Source organism: Miscanthus floridulus, unplaced genomic scaffold (genome assembly GCF_019320115.1).
Source record: "Miscanthus floridulus cultivar M001 unplaced genomic scaffold, ASM1932011v1 os_2436, whole genome shotgun sequence".
Lineage (NCBI taxonomy): Eukaryota > Viridiplantae > Streptophyta > Magnoliopsida > Poales > Poaceae > Miscanthus > Miscanthus floridulus.
Window position 1 is genome coordinate 9,899 of NW_027098300.1, and position 18,039 is coordinate 27,937.

Here is an 18,039-nt window from a genome sequence, read left to right on the forward strand (position 1 = left end):
AGGAACGACCAGAGCACTATGTTCACCAAGCTTTGAAATGTGGCCGATGCATTGGTCAGCCTGAAGGGCATAACGAGGAACTTGAAGTGACCCTCATGGGTGCGGAACGTCGTTTTCTCCACATCATCGGCGTGCATCCACACCTGATGGCACCCTGACTGTAGGTCCAGCTTCATGAAGAAGTGAGCACAATGGAGCTCGTCTAGCAGCTCCTCAACGACGGATATGGGATACTTGTCTTTCACCGTCTATTGGTTCAAGGTGCGGCAGTCTAGGCAAAAGCACCAGGAACCATTGTGTTTCTTGACGAGGAGCACGGGCGCGGAGAAAACTGACATGCTCGGCCGGATGACGCCCTATTCAAGCATGGCAGCGCACTAGGCCTCTAGCTCGTCTTTCTGGAGCTGGGGATAGCGATATGGGCGGACCGCCACCGGTGCCGTGTTGGGAGGAGATGAATCTGGTGATCACAGGGCTAGGCGGGTGGCAACCCCTATGGCGTGGCGAAGACATCATCGAATGACTGAAGAAGGCGATCGAGCATGGCCGGTTCATTGTGGTAGATGGCGTGGAGGCGGCGCATGGACTGTACGTCATGGCAGGTCAAGCCGATCCCGCGCTAGAAAATGCGTCGACTTTCGCACCAGAAAGCCATACAAAGATCATCAAAATCCCAGAGGATCGAGCCCAAGGTGCGCAGGAACGTGACCCCCAACACCATGTTGTATGTGTCAATGGGTATGGAGTAACAGTTGATGTAGAAGATCTCATTGGCGATCCGGATGCCGATGTCGCGGGCGAGGCCGCGACACGCGATGCGGTCACCGTTGGCAATGATGACGCTCGCGCCCAGACAAACCTAGAATTAGAGGCCCACACGGCGAGCGATGTCACCACGAATGAAGTTGTGAGTGGAGCCAAAGTCGAGGAAGGCGGCGAACTACTCGTTGCCCATAGTGATGTTGAGCTGCATCGTGTCCTCGGTGCAGATGCCCACGATGGCCACAAGGATGATCATTGGAGTTTCGGGGTCGAACGGTGCGGCGGGTTCAGCGGCATCCTCAGTAGGATCCTTGGGCTCCTTGACAATGTAGTTAGAGACCTCAAGGTAGAAGAGACGGGTGCATTTGTGGCCATGGATGTACGGCTCATCGTAGTTGTAGCATAATCCTTGCTTGCGATGCTCCACCATCTCGTCCGGCGTGAGCCACTTGAAGGGGCATGGAGGCGGCGCCGAGGAAGAGGACTGCGACGAGGCTTGAGGCTTGGTGGCTTGTGGAAGCATGGTGAGGCTACTATTGGTGCAGCGGGGCAGTTGGGCCTGTGGAGCCGGCAGGGCCAGCAGGGGTGCTGTGTTCCAGCGTTTGTATGAGCGTGCCAGACTCATAGCGCGTTGGAGGTCTTAGGGGTCATGCATCTCCACGTCGACCTGGATGTGATCGGGCAAGCCATCGGCGAACAGTTGTGCCTGCTGGTAGGGAGATAGCCAGCCGGCGTGCGCCATGCGCGCCTAGAAAGCCTCCTGGTACGCCTCAATGAACGTTGTGAAGGGCAGCCGCGCAAGGTCCGCCAGGTGATTGGTACGGAGAGGTTGCCCAAAGTGCTAGTGGCACAGGCGCTTGAACTCTTCCCAGGCGGGTTCACCGACATCGCATTCGAGGACGTAGTACCATTGCTGGGCAGTGCCGGTGAGGTGGTAAGAGGCAAGCCAGACCTTGTCACCGTCTGGGGTGCATTGGCCGTGGAAGAATTGGTCATAGTGGTTAAGCTAGCCTAGTGGGTCCTCCTTGCCACTTGTGGAAGCACGGAGTAGCGGTGCCCAGCAGCTGCAGGGGTTGGTGCGGTAGTGGCGGCTGCATGAAGACAATAGCCAATGTTGTTGGGAGGGGAGCATTCATGATGGAGGAGAGTGATGGCACCGGGGATGGCGAATGGGGGAAAGGGATCTACGTGATTGGCACGGGAACGAATGGCTGTGGCGGTGGCGGTGGCGAGGTTGTTGCGGCCAGGGCGGGAATGGCGGGTTGGGTGGTGATCAACTCTGAGATCACCGGACTAGACGCCGACAGTTGAGGGATGTCACCGTAGCCTGGGAGACCGTAAGGCAGGAGCATCGGTGCGGACATGGTCGGGCGGCTCTCCACCACAGTAATGCATTGAGACAGATCCCCCACTTAGCGCCGTAAATGGCCGCGGTGAGCGTGTTCAGGGCTACGGTGGGAACCAGGGTAGACGGTGGCTGGGAAATGGTGGGAGGCGCGGTGGTGGTTAGGGCAGTGGTGGTGAGCACGGGAAGTGGTGCGGTGGTGGTGGCGGCGGCTGCGGAAACAGTGGTGGAGCTGGCACCTGACATTGATACCAGATTGTTGGAGCTAGGCTTGTTGCATAGGAGATAGGAGTGAGAGGTGGAAGGACGAGGCTTGAACGCCCGGCGGCGGACTGGTGGCGCTGTGCTAGGCGCCTAAGCTAGAGCGATGCGAGCGAGCGAGAGCACAAGGGCTAGAACGCCAGGGAGCGATAGAGATTAATCTCAATCTCTGGCTGAAACTCTATTCATCTCAAGTGTTCAATACTTATAACAAAATCCTAACAACCATGCTGCTAAGTTTAAGGAATAATCAAACAAATTGAATTATCTCTCCTAATCTCTTGGATCGACTAACAACCGGAGCGAGTCCTGGCGATGCGGTTGGCGTGCTCTCGGCATGGTGATCGCGCACCAGCTTCTCATGCGGTCCACTCCTTCAGCCATTGGTCTTGGCACGACGGCGATAGACGTTCCTCACCATAACAAAGGGCATAAATGAGTCTATGGACTATAGTACCAAAAACACTGAATAATGAATTCAGTATAACACAGAAAATAATACTAGTCGCATGCTTACTAATCAAGTAAAGGAGTTATGCAGTGACACATACAAATTTGAGGACCGCTAGTGTTTGCACTAATATTTCTAGGCAGCCCATTAATCCATGCAGTTTAGTTGACGATGGCACCTACAAATTTACCATGCACTTAAGTTATTATACAACTGAAGTTAGGTAGCCAAAAAAGACCTACCTATGTGCAGATAAAGTAGCATGGCTGCAGTCAATACTAATCATGAACTCTCATGTGTCATGTGATACAGGAGAAATGGGTGCTTTCAGATTACTTTCAGAAACAAATGGTTGAATTGACAGAAGTTGTACTTGCAGAGGTTAATATCTTGTTGCCTGGATTTCCATTAAAAAATGAAATAGCTAAGAAATGACTAATCATCAGCTTTGAGTATGTAAATGATATTTTACGAAACATGTAGAATGACTTTAACCTACCCATTCAATTGGAAACCACATCTACAGCCTGTTCGGTTGGCTGGTTCGTATCGTTGCTGGTTCATGAAGAAGTACTGCTGTCTGGTTTGTGTGAGAGAAAAATACTGTTCCGACTGGAAATTTACGATCGTTTACGACAAGCCACAGCCAAACGAACAGGCTGCTAGTGTACGGACATAGAAATGAGTTTGCATCAGCAGGACAAAGAATGAGCAGAGCAATCTCTTATCATCAAAAGGAAGACAAGATGCAAAGCACCAAACTTTCGTAATGACCATGAAGGATCAATAGCTTAGAAAATGAGCTGGGGCGTTCACTGGAAGATCACCATGCAACTTTATATGAACACACATGTGAAGCATGCAACAGTATTCATGTAATAGATTCATAGAAGCACTGACCTTTCAGAGAAACCCTGCACAAGCAACCTTTTTCTTAAGAAAGGACCCTACAGGCTACAGAAAGGAAACAATTAAGTGTTGTTTGAGACTCTATCATTTGAAGATGACCTAGCACTGTATGCACCATGGCTGAACTATCACTTACTTTGATAAATAGTTTTTTAATGACCAAAACTCATATAGTTATTTTTTTTATTTGGCGCACACGCGCATAAGTGTAGTAGCAATGTATCCCGGTCTTATATATTGACAAACAAACAAACCAAAATTCCAAGTATAGAAGAATCATTGCGTCATCACATAATTCAAGGTACAAAAATAAGCTCTGTCCAAGTTTTAATAGGGAAGCATATAATTCAAAGTATTTCTGCCATGAAAATGTGCTCTGATTGGCATCGTCGCTTGTCTCTGTAGCAGTAGACCTGCATGTTTTGTCCCTGCTTCAGTCCAGGCCGTGAAAGAATATATTCCAACTATTTCTACCATGAAGTTGTAGAAAAATAGGTGAGTAGAAAACAAAAAAGAATCAATACCCCATCTATCCATGAAATTGGCTCTGGTTGGCATCCTCCCTTCTCTATGCAGCAGTAGACCTGCAATGTTTGTTTCTGCTTTAGTCTAGGCTATGAACGATCAAATCATTTGACACAAATAACACAGTGCATGACTCTTCAGTGATGTATGGCAACATGGCATTAAAATGTATATACCGCAATCTATTTCTTTTTCATTAATATAGTATCCTAATAAAGGATCCATTTCACCTGGTGTGGAAAAATTATAAAATCTCTCACACACCATCAGATCACTGGTAATAATAAGGTGAGCAAGGGGGAGGGGGGCAAGTACACTGCCAGTGCTAAAGAAATGACCTTAACCACAACCTCTACTGAAACTCAACATCGAAGGAAAGTACAGTATTCTCATATGGTGACATTACCATATTCTTTGGATTGACCCGTGCATTCTAGGGGCAACAACAACAACAACAACAACAAAGCCTTTAAGTCCCAAATAGGTTAGGGTAGGCTAGAGTTGAAACCCAGTAGAAGCCATCAAGGTTCAGGCACGTGAATAGCTATTTTCCAAACACTCCTATCTAAGGCTAAGTCTTTGGGTATATTCCATCCTTTTAAGTCTCATTTTATTGCCTCTACCTAAGTCAACTTCGGTCTTCCTCTGCCTCTCTTCACGTTACTATCCTGGCTTAGGATTCCACTACGCACCGGTGCCTCTAGAGGTCTCCGTTGGACATGTCCAAACCATCTCAACCGGTGTTGGACAAGCTTTTCTTCAATTGGTGCTACCCCTAATCTATCATGTATATCATCGTTCCAAACTCGATCCCTTCTTATATGACCGCAAATCCAACGCAACATATGCATTTTCGTGACACTTATCTATTGAACATGTCGTCTTTTCGTAGGCCAACATTCTGCACCATACAACATAGCATGTCTAATCGTGGTCCTATAAAACTTGTCTTTTAGCTTCTATGGTACCCTTTTGTCACATAGGACACCAGATGCTTGGCGCCACTTCATCCACCCTGCTTTGATTCAATGGCTAACATCTTCATCAATATCCCCGTCTCTCTGTAGCATTGATCCTAAATATCAAAAGGTATCCTTCCTAGGTACTACTTGACCTTCCAAACTAATATCTTCCTCCTCCCGAGTAGTAGTGCCAAAGTCACATCTCATATACTTAGTTTTAGTTCTACTAAGTCTAAAACCTTTGGACTCCAAAGTCTCCCACCATAACTCTAGTTTCTAATTCACTCCTATCCGGCTTTCATCAACTAGCACTACATCATCCGCGAAAAGCATACACGAAGGGATGTCCCTTTAAATGTCCCTTGTGACCTCATCCATCACTAAGGCACACAGATAAGGGCTCAAAGATGACCCTTGATGTAGTCCTATCCTAATCGGGAAGTCATCCGTGTCTCCATCACTTGTTAGAACACTAGTCACAACATTGTTGTACATGTCCTTAATGAGCCTAACGTACTTTGTTGGGACTTTATGTTTGTCCAAAGCCCACCACATAACATTCCTTGGTATTTTATCATAAGCCTTCTCCAAGTTAATAAAAACCATGTGTAGGTCCTTGTTTTTCTCCCTATACTGCTCCATAACTTGTCTTATTAAGAAAATGGCTTCCATGGTTGACCTTCCGGGCATGAAACTAAATTGGTTCATAGAGACCCACGTTATTGCTCTCAAGCAATGCTTGATAACTCTCTCCCATAGCTTCATAGTATGGCTCATCAACTTAATTTCCCGATAATTAGTACAACTTTGAATATCCCCTTTATTCTTATAGATCGGTACCAATATACTTCTCCTCCACTCGTAAGGCATCTTGTTCGATCGAAAAATATGGTTGAATAGCTTGGTTAGCCATACTATAGCTATGTCCCAAGGCATCTCCACACCTTGATTGGGATACCATCTAGTCCCATCGCCTTGCCCTTACCTCCTTTCATCCTTTTCAATGCCTCTCTGGCCTTAGATTCTTGGATTCTCCGCACAAAGCACCTATTGGTGTCATCAAAAGAGTCATCCAACTGAAAGGTTGTGTCTGTATTCTCACCATTGAACAATTTGTCAAAATACTCTTGCCATCGATGTTGGATCTCATCCTCCTTCACCAAGAGATGCTCCCTTTCATCCTTAATGCGCTTAACTTGGTTGAAGTCCCTTGTCTTTCTCTCATGAACCCTAGCCATCCTATAAATGTCCTTCTCTCCTTTCTTCATACTCAAATGTTGGTAAAAATCCTCATATGCTCTATATTTTACCACACTTATAGCTCGTTTTGCATTCTTCTTTGCCACCTTGTACTTCTCTATGTTGTCCACACTCCTGTTATGGTACAAACATCTATAGCATTATTTCTTCTCCTTAATAGCCCTCTGGACTTCCTCGTTCCACCACCATGTATCTTTAGCCACGCCTCCACTTCCTTTGGTTACTCCACACACCTCTGAGGCCACCTTCTGAATGTTGGTTGCCATTTTCTCTCACATGTTGTTTATGTCCTCTTCTTCCTTCCAAGAGCTCTCTTTGATAACCCTTTCCCTGAATACCTCTAACATCTCCCCTTTTAGTTTCTACCACTTTATTCTTTCAATCTTAGCTGGTTTATCCCTACAGGCACGCATCTGAAAATGAAAGTCTACCACCAAAAGCTTATGTTGAGAAACAACACACTCCCCTAGTATCACCTTGCAACCTAAGCATGCTCGTTTGTCCTTTCTTCTTGCGAGGATAAAGTCAATCTAGCTAGAGTGTTGTCTGCTACTGAAGGTCACTAGATGAGATTCTCTCTTTCTAAAGAAAGTGTTGGCTATCATCAAGTCAAAAGCTACCATGAATTCTAGAACTTCCTCCCCCTCCTGATTCCTACTACCATACCCAAAACCTCCATGAACTGCCTCGAAACCTGCGCTTGTAGTACCTACATGACCATTAAGATCTCCTCCTACAAAAAGCTTCTCATTACTAGGTATAGCTCTAATCAGGTCATCTAAGTCTTCCCAAAACTATCTCTTAGCACTCTCGTCGAGGCCTACTTGGGGGACATACGCAGTAATTACGTTCAAGACCATATCACCAATGACAAGCTTGACTAAGATAATCCTATCTCCTTGCCTTCTCACTCCCACCACACCATTCTTGAGGCTCTTATCAATCAAAACTCCTACTCCATTTCTATTCATGAATGTCCCTGTTTACCAAAGCTTGAAACATGTATTGTCCACCTCCTTTGCTTTCTGACCCTTCCATTTAGTCTCTTGAACGCATAATATATTTACACGCCTTCTAGTCACGGTATCAACTAATTCTCTTAACTTACCTGTAAGCGACCCTACATTCCAACTACCTAAACGGATCCTAGTTGGTTCAACTAGCTTCCTTACCCTTCGCACCCGTCGACTCAGATGTGAAGACCCTTGCTCATTTTTCACTACACCCGGGCGCCGATGTAGCATGCCACTAAGGAAGCAATGACCTGATCCTTGCTCACTTGACACCATGCCCAGATCATGACACAACGCATCACCAAGGCGGTGCCGACCCGGCCCTTGCCCATTTATCACCATACCCGGGTTCTGATATGGCGCGTTGCTAAGAGGGTTATGCCCCAACAGTTTTCTTTCGGGTTTCATCTCCATTCAAATGGCTAGATTTAACATTAGCTCACCATGCCTATCACAACCCTCCTCCTTTACCAGGACTTGTGACCTGCTATGTTGAGACATCATAGGCGGAGTTTCGTGCATTTTGAGGGCATGGCACAAAAACTTTTACAGAATAGGCTGCATTTAAAAATTTTGAGTAGTGACCATTTGTGGAATAACATATGCTGGTGAAGAATAATGGACTAACATATCCTACAATAACAAAAGTTGGAAAGAGTTACCTGTGGAATTCTTGAACATGTAAGTAAGTTCAGTGGATTGATTTTTTTTGTTCAAGAGAAAAGCTGTAGAAGCTTCCATGTACATGTATGATGTTTTCTGAAATCAACATATATGATGCCGCTTCTTCCAAATCATTTTGCAGTGGGAGAGTAGTTTCTAGATCTTTCAGCGGTCTTTCTGTCTGAGGTAATGGTGGTCACTACATTGCAAAAAACAACAACTTTATCAGCACTGGCAAATCATGTGACAATATGGTATCTAAGTTTAAGCATATCAGGAGACTAAATATTTTGATCTCAGTATGTACACTATGCATTGAAAAGAAACATTCCTAAAAGTGGCTCATCACTGGGTTGTCCCGCGCCACCATTGCACTTGCTGCGTCCATTTGAACGCCTGTCCAAACTGCCCGTTAGTGTGCGGCACAGTAAAGTAGAGTTTTTTAAGGCTTCCATATTTGGAGACTTGGCTCTCAAGATGGAAATGGTTCTTAAATAATTTTGATTCAAATTCAAGTATTTGAGTTCTTGCCAAAACCACAATAACAGAGAACAAGAGCTATGCAGATGGACGCATGATGAACAACTACTTTAGTTATTATACTTTAACAACTGTATTTTTAGCAGTGTAAAACATAGGGATAAGGGACATGCACCTAAATGGCATGAAGATGGTATAAAACAAACTGTAATTTTAGGATCACGAAATAGGATTATTTATTTATGTTGGGCCAATTATAGCACATTACTGAAGCTGTAGTTAACTCAATACCACACTAACCACAGCAAAGACGCATATTGGGAAATTACTATCACATGCTTGGGCTTGGGGCCGCATGCTATTGACACATAGGATAGCATTTTCTAAATAATGATCATTTCAGGAAAATATTGCCTGCCAATAAAAGTTAAAAAATTAGCTACCTCAAATTAAAGCAGGTTGCCGCCACGGCATCACAACCTCAATCTGATTGAAGAACCTGAGTTTTTATTTTCATTCATGGCCTGACCTCATACTCGATTTTGGTGATGTTGGGGAAGAGCTTCTCCTCCCAATATTTAGAGGCACCACCATCACAGTTGTTGTCAAGGCCAACAGGGGAGGTCTGCTGCGCGGCAAGCTGGCTTGGAACGACGGAGCAAGTTAGGCGGAGCAGGCGAGGCTAGATCGTGCTCCATGAGTAGCATAGATCTACCCTAGGGGAGTGGCAAGAGCAGATGAATGCCCATCCCTGGCACCGATGAGGGAAGGGGAGGAGGAAGAAGGGAGAGAGGCCATCACCTGGTTTTCATCGCGCCGCTAACACTACTAGAAATATCCACTTCTATGACAAAAATCTTAATGACAAATCTAAAACCGTCGTAGAAGAGCGCTTTTTATGACGAATATTTCCGTTTTGTCATAGATCAGTGGTGACGATCCTGCAACCCTCCCTTTCTATGACAAAATCAGGTATCGTCACAAAAACATCATAGAAGAGCGAAGGGTTTCGTCATAGATCACTCGCGCGTCTCATCTGTGACGATCTCCTTTAAAACTATGACGAATAGGGCTTCATCATTGAACTAATTACACATCTATGATGAACAATATTCGATCTATAACGAATGGCTTCATCATAGATCTCCACACGGTACTTTATCCATCCGACGTGTACCTATGGGACCTACAATTACTCATCTGTGACGCTTGCAAATCATCATAAAAAGTCTATGCTCGGTCCTTTCTCCATCCGACGTGTACCTATGGGACCCTTCTCCATCCGACGTGTACCTATGGGACAACCTTGTTACTCATCCGTGATGCTTGCAATTCATCATAAAAATCTCCGCTCGGTCCTTTCTCAATCCGACGTGTACCTGCGGGACCCTTCTGCATCCGACCTGTGGGACCAGACATCCGATGTGTACCTGTGGGACCTATAGTTACTCATCTGTGACGCTTGCAATTCATCATAAAAGTCTCCACTCGGTCCTTTATACATCCGACATGTACATGCAGGACCTTTCTGCATCCGACCTATGGGACCCGACCCTATGGGACCCTTCTACATCCGATCTATGGGACCCGACGGCTTACGTGTCACGTCTACCTATGAGACCTTTCTCCATCCCCATTCGACCTGTGGGACCTGATGGCTTGTGTGTTGCCCATGTTTAATAAAATCTAATTCAAAACAACATTGGGACCTAGAAGTCAAACCCGAGACCCAGAGCAAGGAATGGACCATCTTCACCATTGCACTAAATGCCTGGTTGTGTTGACATGTCTTTTGAGTCCTTATAGTAGTATATTCTCTGTGTGGATGCCCTATAGGTTGACCTATATATTAGATATCCATTGCAAGTGAAAATAAATCTGTGCCCATTGGACTTACGGCGGCGGCGGCGGCGTAGGAGGATCACCGGTGTGTTGTGCTGGCTCAGGCGTCCTTTTGGAGGCTAGGCAGCAGGGCTTCCCGGTGGAGCGCGGCGGCATTGGCGTTCGTGTCCGTTATGTGTCGCGACAGAGGCGACAAATCCGATCTGCAGGTCCCCTTTCTCGCCTTTTCCTGTTTGCTTCACTATTTTGGTCCTTGCTTGAACATGAGCTATACAAGAAACATTCTAGTGTTTGAGATCTGGTTAGGCCAATGATGATGAAAAGAACTAGGAGGTGGCACTGGTTGGTTTTTTGTTGATGTCTTAGTTTTCTACATATGTTCAGTATTCTTAATGTAAATGCATGTGTGCAACTAGGCCTGTTAATTGTCAAGTGCTTGCTTGATTATACCTATCTGTCTAGGCAAACAAACAGGTCTATTGCTTCTGCCTTCAAAACTGTTATAATTGTCGTCCTCTTAATCTTTGTCTATCTCCTATGGAAGAAGCTCTGAGCTCGTGTACTGATTGTAAGTGTGATGGATAGACTTGATTTAGCTAGAATTGTAATGGTTATAGCTCCATTAACTGCTACTCTAGTTTGAGTTATATATATCTATGTGGTGCTACTCTAAATTTGTTTGAGGTCATACCATGAAAATTGTTAATGGTTGTTAAAGTTGTACTTTGGTATGAGTCGTGGACTTTACTGTTGGATCTTTGTTGGATTATTTTTTCTCTTCAGCGATCTCATTACTCATGAAATGGAGGAGGCCCCCAACAAGAGGAATGCACTGGCCAGCCTCATGGACGATGTCGTTGTCGAGATCCTCCGCCACCTCCTCGCCTGTTCCTTGTTCTGCTGTAAATGTGTCTGTCGCTCCTGGAACTGCCTCATCAAGGACTACAACAACCATAAGGTGCTGCCCCAGAATGTGGCAAGCTTCTTCTACGATACCGACCAAGGCTATCGATGCTACACCAGAGTCACCAGTGAACACCCCTCCTTGTCCTTCTTGCCCTTCATCTTGGCCAATGTAGTTGTCTCAGATATCTGCAACGGCCTCATCTTATGTTGGTGCCGAGGGGCTGATGGATCATACTGCTATATCATCTGCAATTCGACAACCAAGGAGTTTCAAGGAACTGCCACCTAGCATCCATTCTGTTGGTGAGGCTCGATTGGGGTTTATCCAAAAACCTCCTCACACTTCCATGTGATTGAATATATACAGGAGTCGCCGTTTGATCGGTGCAGGGGTGTGGATATCTACTCTTCTAAAAACTGCAGCATAGATCTGTAAGGAATCTAAATGGGGCAGAAATACTTGTGTAACAATTGAGAGATCAGAAGAAATGGGATCATCAGAAATTGTGTATATTAACGGTTGTCTGCACATTATGGGGTACTCGGGGTTTACCCTCAGATACTTGCTGTGGATATGGAGGGAGAGACATGGAGGAAAAATCCTTGCCCGTGTCGTTCTGAAGGTTCCATCCATCAAGCTCAGGGTCACTTGTGTGTATGTACTGTTCATGGTCGTGATATGCCCAAGCTTAACATCTAGATTCTTGAAAACTATGGTACTAATAAATAGACATTGAAGTATACTGTCAGCACTCCGGACGTGTTTGCGGAGACTAACATTGAATTTGGTTACTGGGATGTTGATCAGTACTACTCAACGGTTCACCCAGAATGGAATTTGCTTCTCTTTGTTGGGGTTGGGGAGGAAAATAACATCGTCGCATATAACATGGACAGCAGAAAAGTTCATGTCATCCCTACACGTTACAGTACGTTTTTCAGACGGGATGTCCTGCCACAGAACATCTGCAGACCTTACTATCTTCTCCATGTTCTCTTGTTCTCAGAGTTGGAGTCATATATATTTGGTGGCCTGGCTTTGAAGGAGAAGTTGAATAACTTTGAGAAAACGAATGTGAAGCTGGTGGGAGAGGAGGAAGAGCGGCAAAAGCCGCTTACATCCGAATCCACTTCAAGCATTCATGACCACACGATTGAAGATCTGACGGCTGAAAACAATCAGGGTGACGTGGCGGCTGTTTCTGGTTGAGGAGCTAACGCTAGAATAGGAGTAATAAATAAATGTACAGGCTAAAGCCACAGGCCACAGCACCCAAGCCCCACCCCCGCCCCCAAGAACCACCCAAGCCCCACCCCGCCACCTTGGGGCTGGGCCGCTCGGGCTTGGGAAGTCTCCACCCTGCCCTGGGCCTTAATAATATCTTCTGATGGGCTCTCCTCCGCTTTCCTTTCCAGAGAGAGAGAGAGAGAGAGAGAGAGGGAGGGGGGTTGACATCATCATCAATTGTAGCCCATACATTTTGCCTGGTTGCAATTTTAAAATACATTTTGTTCCAATAAAAAAAGTAACTAATATGTTTTTAACCTAAAGAAACTGATGCAATGTTGTGCAGAGAGAGCACCCATGTCTACTCGGCCTTCCACTCGATATAGCAGTATAGAAACTTGCTACAGAGGCATGATCCGCATGCAGGGGCAAAGCTGTACATGTTCTAGTTTTATTTGGGGTGTGGAATTGTGGATGCATCCACGCCAGAAACAAACTAGCATTAAAATTTGCCAAAAAACAAAAACTAGTTAAGTAACCAAAATTTCACAAAAAAAAACCATGCACGAACAATGCAGACACCGTTCTTCCATTTGATCTGTTCTCGCTTGGCCACTGTCCACGCGCATTAACTTTTATAATTCTTATAGCCATACTGCGAAAAATAAAACAGCTTGACCATGATGCCCATCTTTAGTCTGTACACATGACGGAAACAGTGTCTGAACTAGAAGAACAAGTCAGACTGAATAAGATATTGATGTAGCAGGCGCCAAGATGCTTCGAGGCAAACTGCTGGAAGATCAAACCACGGTATCAACGTCTGCGCATGTGGCTGAAGATGACGCACCAACTGAAAAGGAAGAAAGGAAGTAATTTCTCAACTCTTGAAGGATATGACCAAGTACAATACATACAAGAGAATAACATACCAAGGGCTTTCCTTAATGCAAAATACTACATAGAGAATGAGTCTTTTGGGTGCTATTGTCCAAGATGAAACTATTTTACCATTTTCTTTTTGCAGGTTGCAAATTCCATTTGGCCACTTGGTTCCCCAAACCGATTCTTCTGACCAGATCTCTGCAATGGCTGGGCGAAATATAATCCTAATAGAACAAGCAATAATGAAGTCCAGGCAATTATAAGGATGGCTTAGTTCTTCCCGAAAGGAGACCTGCATCATACATCATAGATTCATAAGAAAGAAGAGGCAGAAGAACACAGAGATGGGCCGAGTGTTACCATGGCTAATATTTGCAGCCACCCTGCTGCTAGCATCCTTCAAGAGCAGCACAGTGTATAGGATGGCAAAAAGCCTGGCTGCAGAGAAACATGCGGCAACCTCACCATCCCATACCCCTTCGGCATCGGTACTGATCCCGATTGCTACTACGAGCAAGGGTTCGACGTTTCATGCGAGGATGACCGCACTTTCATGCATAACTCAAGCAGCCTAATGGAGATCTACAACATCAGCCTGCTAGGAGGGCAGGTTCGAGTCAGCACCTTGATTGCCTCCAAGTGCTACTATGGCAACAAGGACAATCGCAACACAGATGGATGGGCCACGGCGTATACTGCTCGCTTTTTCACAATATCCAGCAAGGCCAACAAGTTTAACGGCCATTGGATGCTCCACTCTTGCATACTTGGAAGGCTACAACAAGCACAGCGTTAGAACTGGGTGCTTATCTATGTGCCTGGACAAGGAGAGCGTGGATCAGAGCAGCATGTGCTCTGGCATGGGCTGTTGCCAGACATCCATTGCACCAAACCTCACTTACTTCAACATAACCTTCGATACAAGGTATGGCAATTCTGATGTAAGTGGATTCGATCCGTGCAGTTATGCCTTTGTCGCCGAGCAGGATTGGTTCAAGTTTAACGCTTCCCACCTGGAGGATGACAAGTTCACAGAGAAGTTCAAGGATGGGGTTCCTTCTGTGTTTGACTGGGTTGCTGGAATTCAATCCTGTGATGAAGCGCCTAAGAACAGATCATCATATGCCTGCATTAGCAAGAACAGCCACTGTGTTAACTCAGCAAATGCTACAGGATACCTCTGTAATTGCAACGATGGCTTCGAAGGGAACCCCTACCTGGAAGATGGGTGCCAAGGTCAGCAACTCTCCAGAGTTCAATTTCTTGTTTACACCTCAAGTTACTTGCTCACTGATCTTCAATTATTGTGTACTCTTGTTCGATGTTTGCAGATATAAACGAATGCCAATATCCAGATAAATATCAGTGCTTTGGAATTTGCAGTAACACAATTGGGGGTTACGACTGTTCCTGTGCAGCTGGGACTCATAGCATAGACCCAAAGAACTCAGCCTGCACTCCGGATGCAGCTTCAGACCCCTCAAACGAAAAAGATACAGCTTCAGAGAGGGCTAAATTAACAAAAATGTTTATAGGTAATTTCTTTATACTCCAAATGTTTCAGTAGAGTTATCTGAATAACATGGATAAGCAACTCTGATCTAGTGGATATACCCAGGCATTAGTGACATGAAATCAGCCCTGATTACCTTTACCTGAATAGACTCCTAAAACTTACAATACTTTGAATTTTAATCACTTCCCTTGGTTAATAGCCAAAGTTAAATGGGTTGACAGAATACTGTAAACATTCTCTTAGTACTCAAGGCAACATGATATCTCTAGAAATATTCATCTCCCTATTATAATTGAGTAAATAAGATGCACAAGAAGGTGCCACTTCACATAAAAAGTTCCATCTAAGAAACCACTCAGTAAATAACACAATCTAGAACGAAGTGTTGCTGTGCATCATATAGTATAGTAAATTTGTGATGATGGAAACATCAATATTTGCATGCATACATGTGGCTTAATTTGAATGAGCAATTCAAGGGCATTGTAGACAAAACCAGTTTCATGTTAACTGAAGTGTTGCTGTGCAGTGTCTGGCTTTTGTAATCTATGTCAAAAAATGAAAAATATATTAAAGGCCTATGTTTTGACGATATTATTATTTCAATCCGCTTACCCCCTGCAGCTGAACTGGATAATTGTCAATGGGAGGAAGTCTCATGCACAAAGGATACTGAAAAGCGCTTACTTGGAAGGATAATCCAATAGCTAAACCGCTTACCCTGACAAATCAGTGGTAGTATCAATTAACTAAACGAGAATTCATATCTAAAACGGTTGTTCCAAGAAATGCGATCATCAACTACTTTAAAAGAATGGCGCGGTCAAGTAACAGTGCTTTGCCAAGAGCAGATTTTGTTAGTAAAGTTCACCAATCTGCAGTGCCAAATCCAAAACTATGGATGAGCGTCAGGCCCCCATTCGGCAGTTGGCACAAGTTCTTTTAGTTTTATTATGCCAAACCAGAATTATTCTAGATGGAGTTGAATTGGATTTTCTTAATTAAGAACAAAACAAACAAAGAATTAATTGACACAAATTGCCAAATTGGCTAAGCATCTAATTATTAGCCACCTACAATAGAAAGTTTGTGAGTTGTGACTTGTGAACAATGGCATTTACAAAATAAAACACAGTAAATTGAGATATCAGGGATCAGATGCCTGGACCTTTCGACTGGATATCGTCGTTTGCCCGTGCTTGACTTGTTTTTTTTTTTTGAATGTCATGCTTGACTTGTTGTTACCAGTGTCGCAGGTTTCATATGTTTGTTTGGACAATCTACAATTTATCAAATAACTTATTATCAAATTTCTAAGCAATTATAATGTGGAAATAGTAAAAAAATGCTTACAGTTACAGACTGCAGCATTACCTGCTATGCTGTTGGCCTGCTGCGGTACTGCCTTTTGCCTGCCTCTGCCTGGCGCTTGCTGCGGGCTGCAGTCGGCTGGGGGTTGGCCGAATAGGGTTTGGGCGCTGCCCGGCTGGCTTGCGTTGCTGCCCGTTGCGGCGCGGCCTGGTGCAGCCGCCTGCCCGTGGCCCGACGGAGCCGACCTGCTGCCTGTGCGCGACGCCTCTGCTCTGCCGCTGCCGAAGACTGGAGTGCCGGCTGCCTGCACCGCTCCCCTGCTAGGCGACTCGGCCTGCTGCTGCTTGCCGCCGCCGTCTGCGCCGCCCCAACCCTAGGTGCAAGGCTAGCAGCCGCCGTTCGCTGCTCCGTTCTCCTGTTCGCGGAGTCGCGGTCGCGAAGGCGTGGGTTCTGGGCGCCGGGGGCTGCACCGCAGGACGCCGCGGCGAAGGTCCGGAGTGCGGGACGCGGGGCGGAGGCGGAGGCGGAGGCGGTGGCCAGGTGCTGGTGAAGATCGGGACCAGGGGAGGCGCGCGTGACTGGGGAGGAGATCGCCAGGGAGCTGATTGGGAGGAAGTCTTCCTTTTTTGCCGGATGCGTTCCTACGGGGGTGCTACCCTTCCTAGATGACTGGAATTCGTATTCTCACCTGTCCCCGTCGCCATGGCCGTCGATGCGGGACGGGATAGGATCAGGGGCCGGTGTCGGCGGGAAGGGGCGGGGACGCCGGGGAGGCGGCGAACGGGGTGGGGGGCGGCGTGTTGGGACCGAGTCGAGAGGAGCCGAGGAGGATGGAGGGCCGGCGGCGGGGCCAGCTACCGGGTGGGGCGTGGGATCGCAGGGGGAAGCGATGGAAGCCGGCGTAGATGGGATCGCTTGTTTCGTCTGCCGGTGAACGATTGGCCTGTAAATTTTTTTAGCTGTAGAAGAGATGTTTGCACCAGCTTCCCTGCATGTGTTACAGTTTCTGTCATTGTTACATATTCCTGGGCCATGTTTAGATCGTAAAAAATTTCAAACCAATGAATAGTAACACTTTCGTCTTATTTAATAAATATTGTCCGATCGTGGACCAACTAAGTCCAAAAGATTCATCTCGTGATTTCAAACTAAACTGTGCAATTAGTTATTTTTTTTACCTACATTTAATGCTCCATGCAAACGGCTAAAAATTGATGTGATTGAGAGAGTGAAAAAACTTAAAATTTGGAGGTGATCTAAACAAGGCCCTGGTATCATATGCTTGTGCGGCCGAGACCTGATATCAAGTACCGATTCACGTGTTTTTTTCCTCGCTTCAACACTCTCCAGCTCTCTGCTTCATTTCGCAGTCATCAGAAAACCATACATGAGATAGAGTTCTAGACACATTATAATTAGCACGCAGGTAAGATGTTAATATAGAGTTCTAGACACCAAGCTGTTCATATGATCTGGGTCATCAGATACGTGAGTTGTGTTGGTAGTACTGTATCGTTCGTATGGTTTAATATAGCATGGCATAGATTATGATATTGTTCCTATTTGCATTTTTCCCGGCAAATCAGGTGATAAATTGGTGGACTCCTGTAAACTAAAGATTGTTATCTGAATATTTCATTGATGTGTCGAACACTTGCATGCTTGGCCAGTGTAGGTGTCTTCAGTTGTGTTGTTTCTGGACAATCGAAGGAATGAATTA

General features: G+C 45.6%; 2 long non-coding RNA genes and 1 pseudogene across 2 annotated transcripts; 1 reads left to right on the forward strand and 2 right to left on the reverse strand.

Annotated features, from left to right (window-relative positions):
- Window positions 1-13,323: 13,323 nt before the first annotated feature.
- Window positions 13,324-14,064, reverse strand: LOC136534965 (uncharacterized). Its single transcript, XR_010778886.1, has 3 exons — window positions 13,853-14,064; window positions 13,540-13,784; window positions 13,324-13,460 (listed from the first exon to the last, which is right to left on the reverse strand). It is a non-coding gene; the product is annotated as an uncharacterized lncRNA (long non-coding RNA).
- On the forward strand, window positions 13,700-15,350 carry LOC136534963 (wall-associated receptor kinase 1-like; annotated as a pseudogene).
- On the reverse strand, window positions 14,838-17,265 carry LOC136534966 (uncharacterized). Its single transcript, XR_010778887.1, has 4 exons — window positions 16,383-17,265; window positions 16,177-16,288; window positions 15,624-15,729; window positions 14,838-14,971 (listed from the first exon to the last, which is right to left on the reverse strand). It is a non-coding gene; the product is annotated as an uncharacterized lncRNA (long non-coding RNA).
- Between the last annotated feature and the right edge of the window lie 774 nt (window positions 17,266-18,039).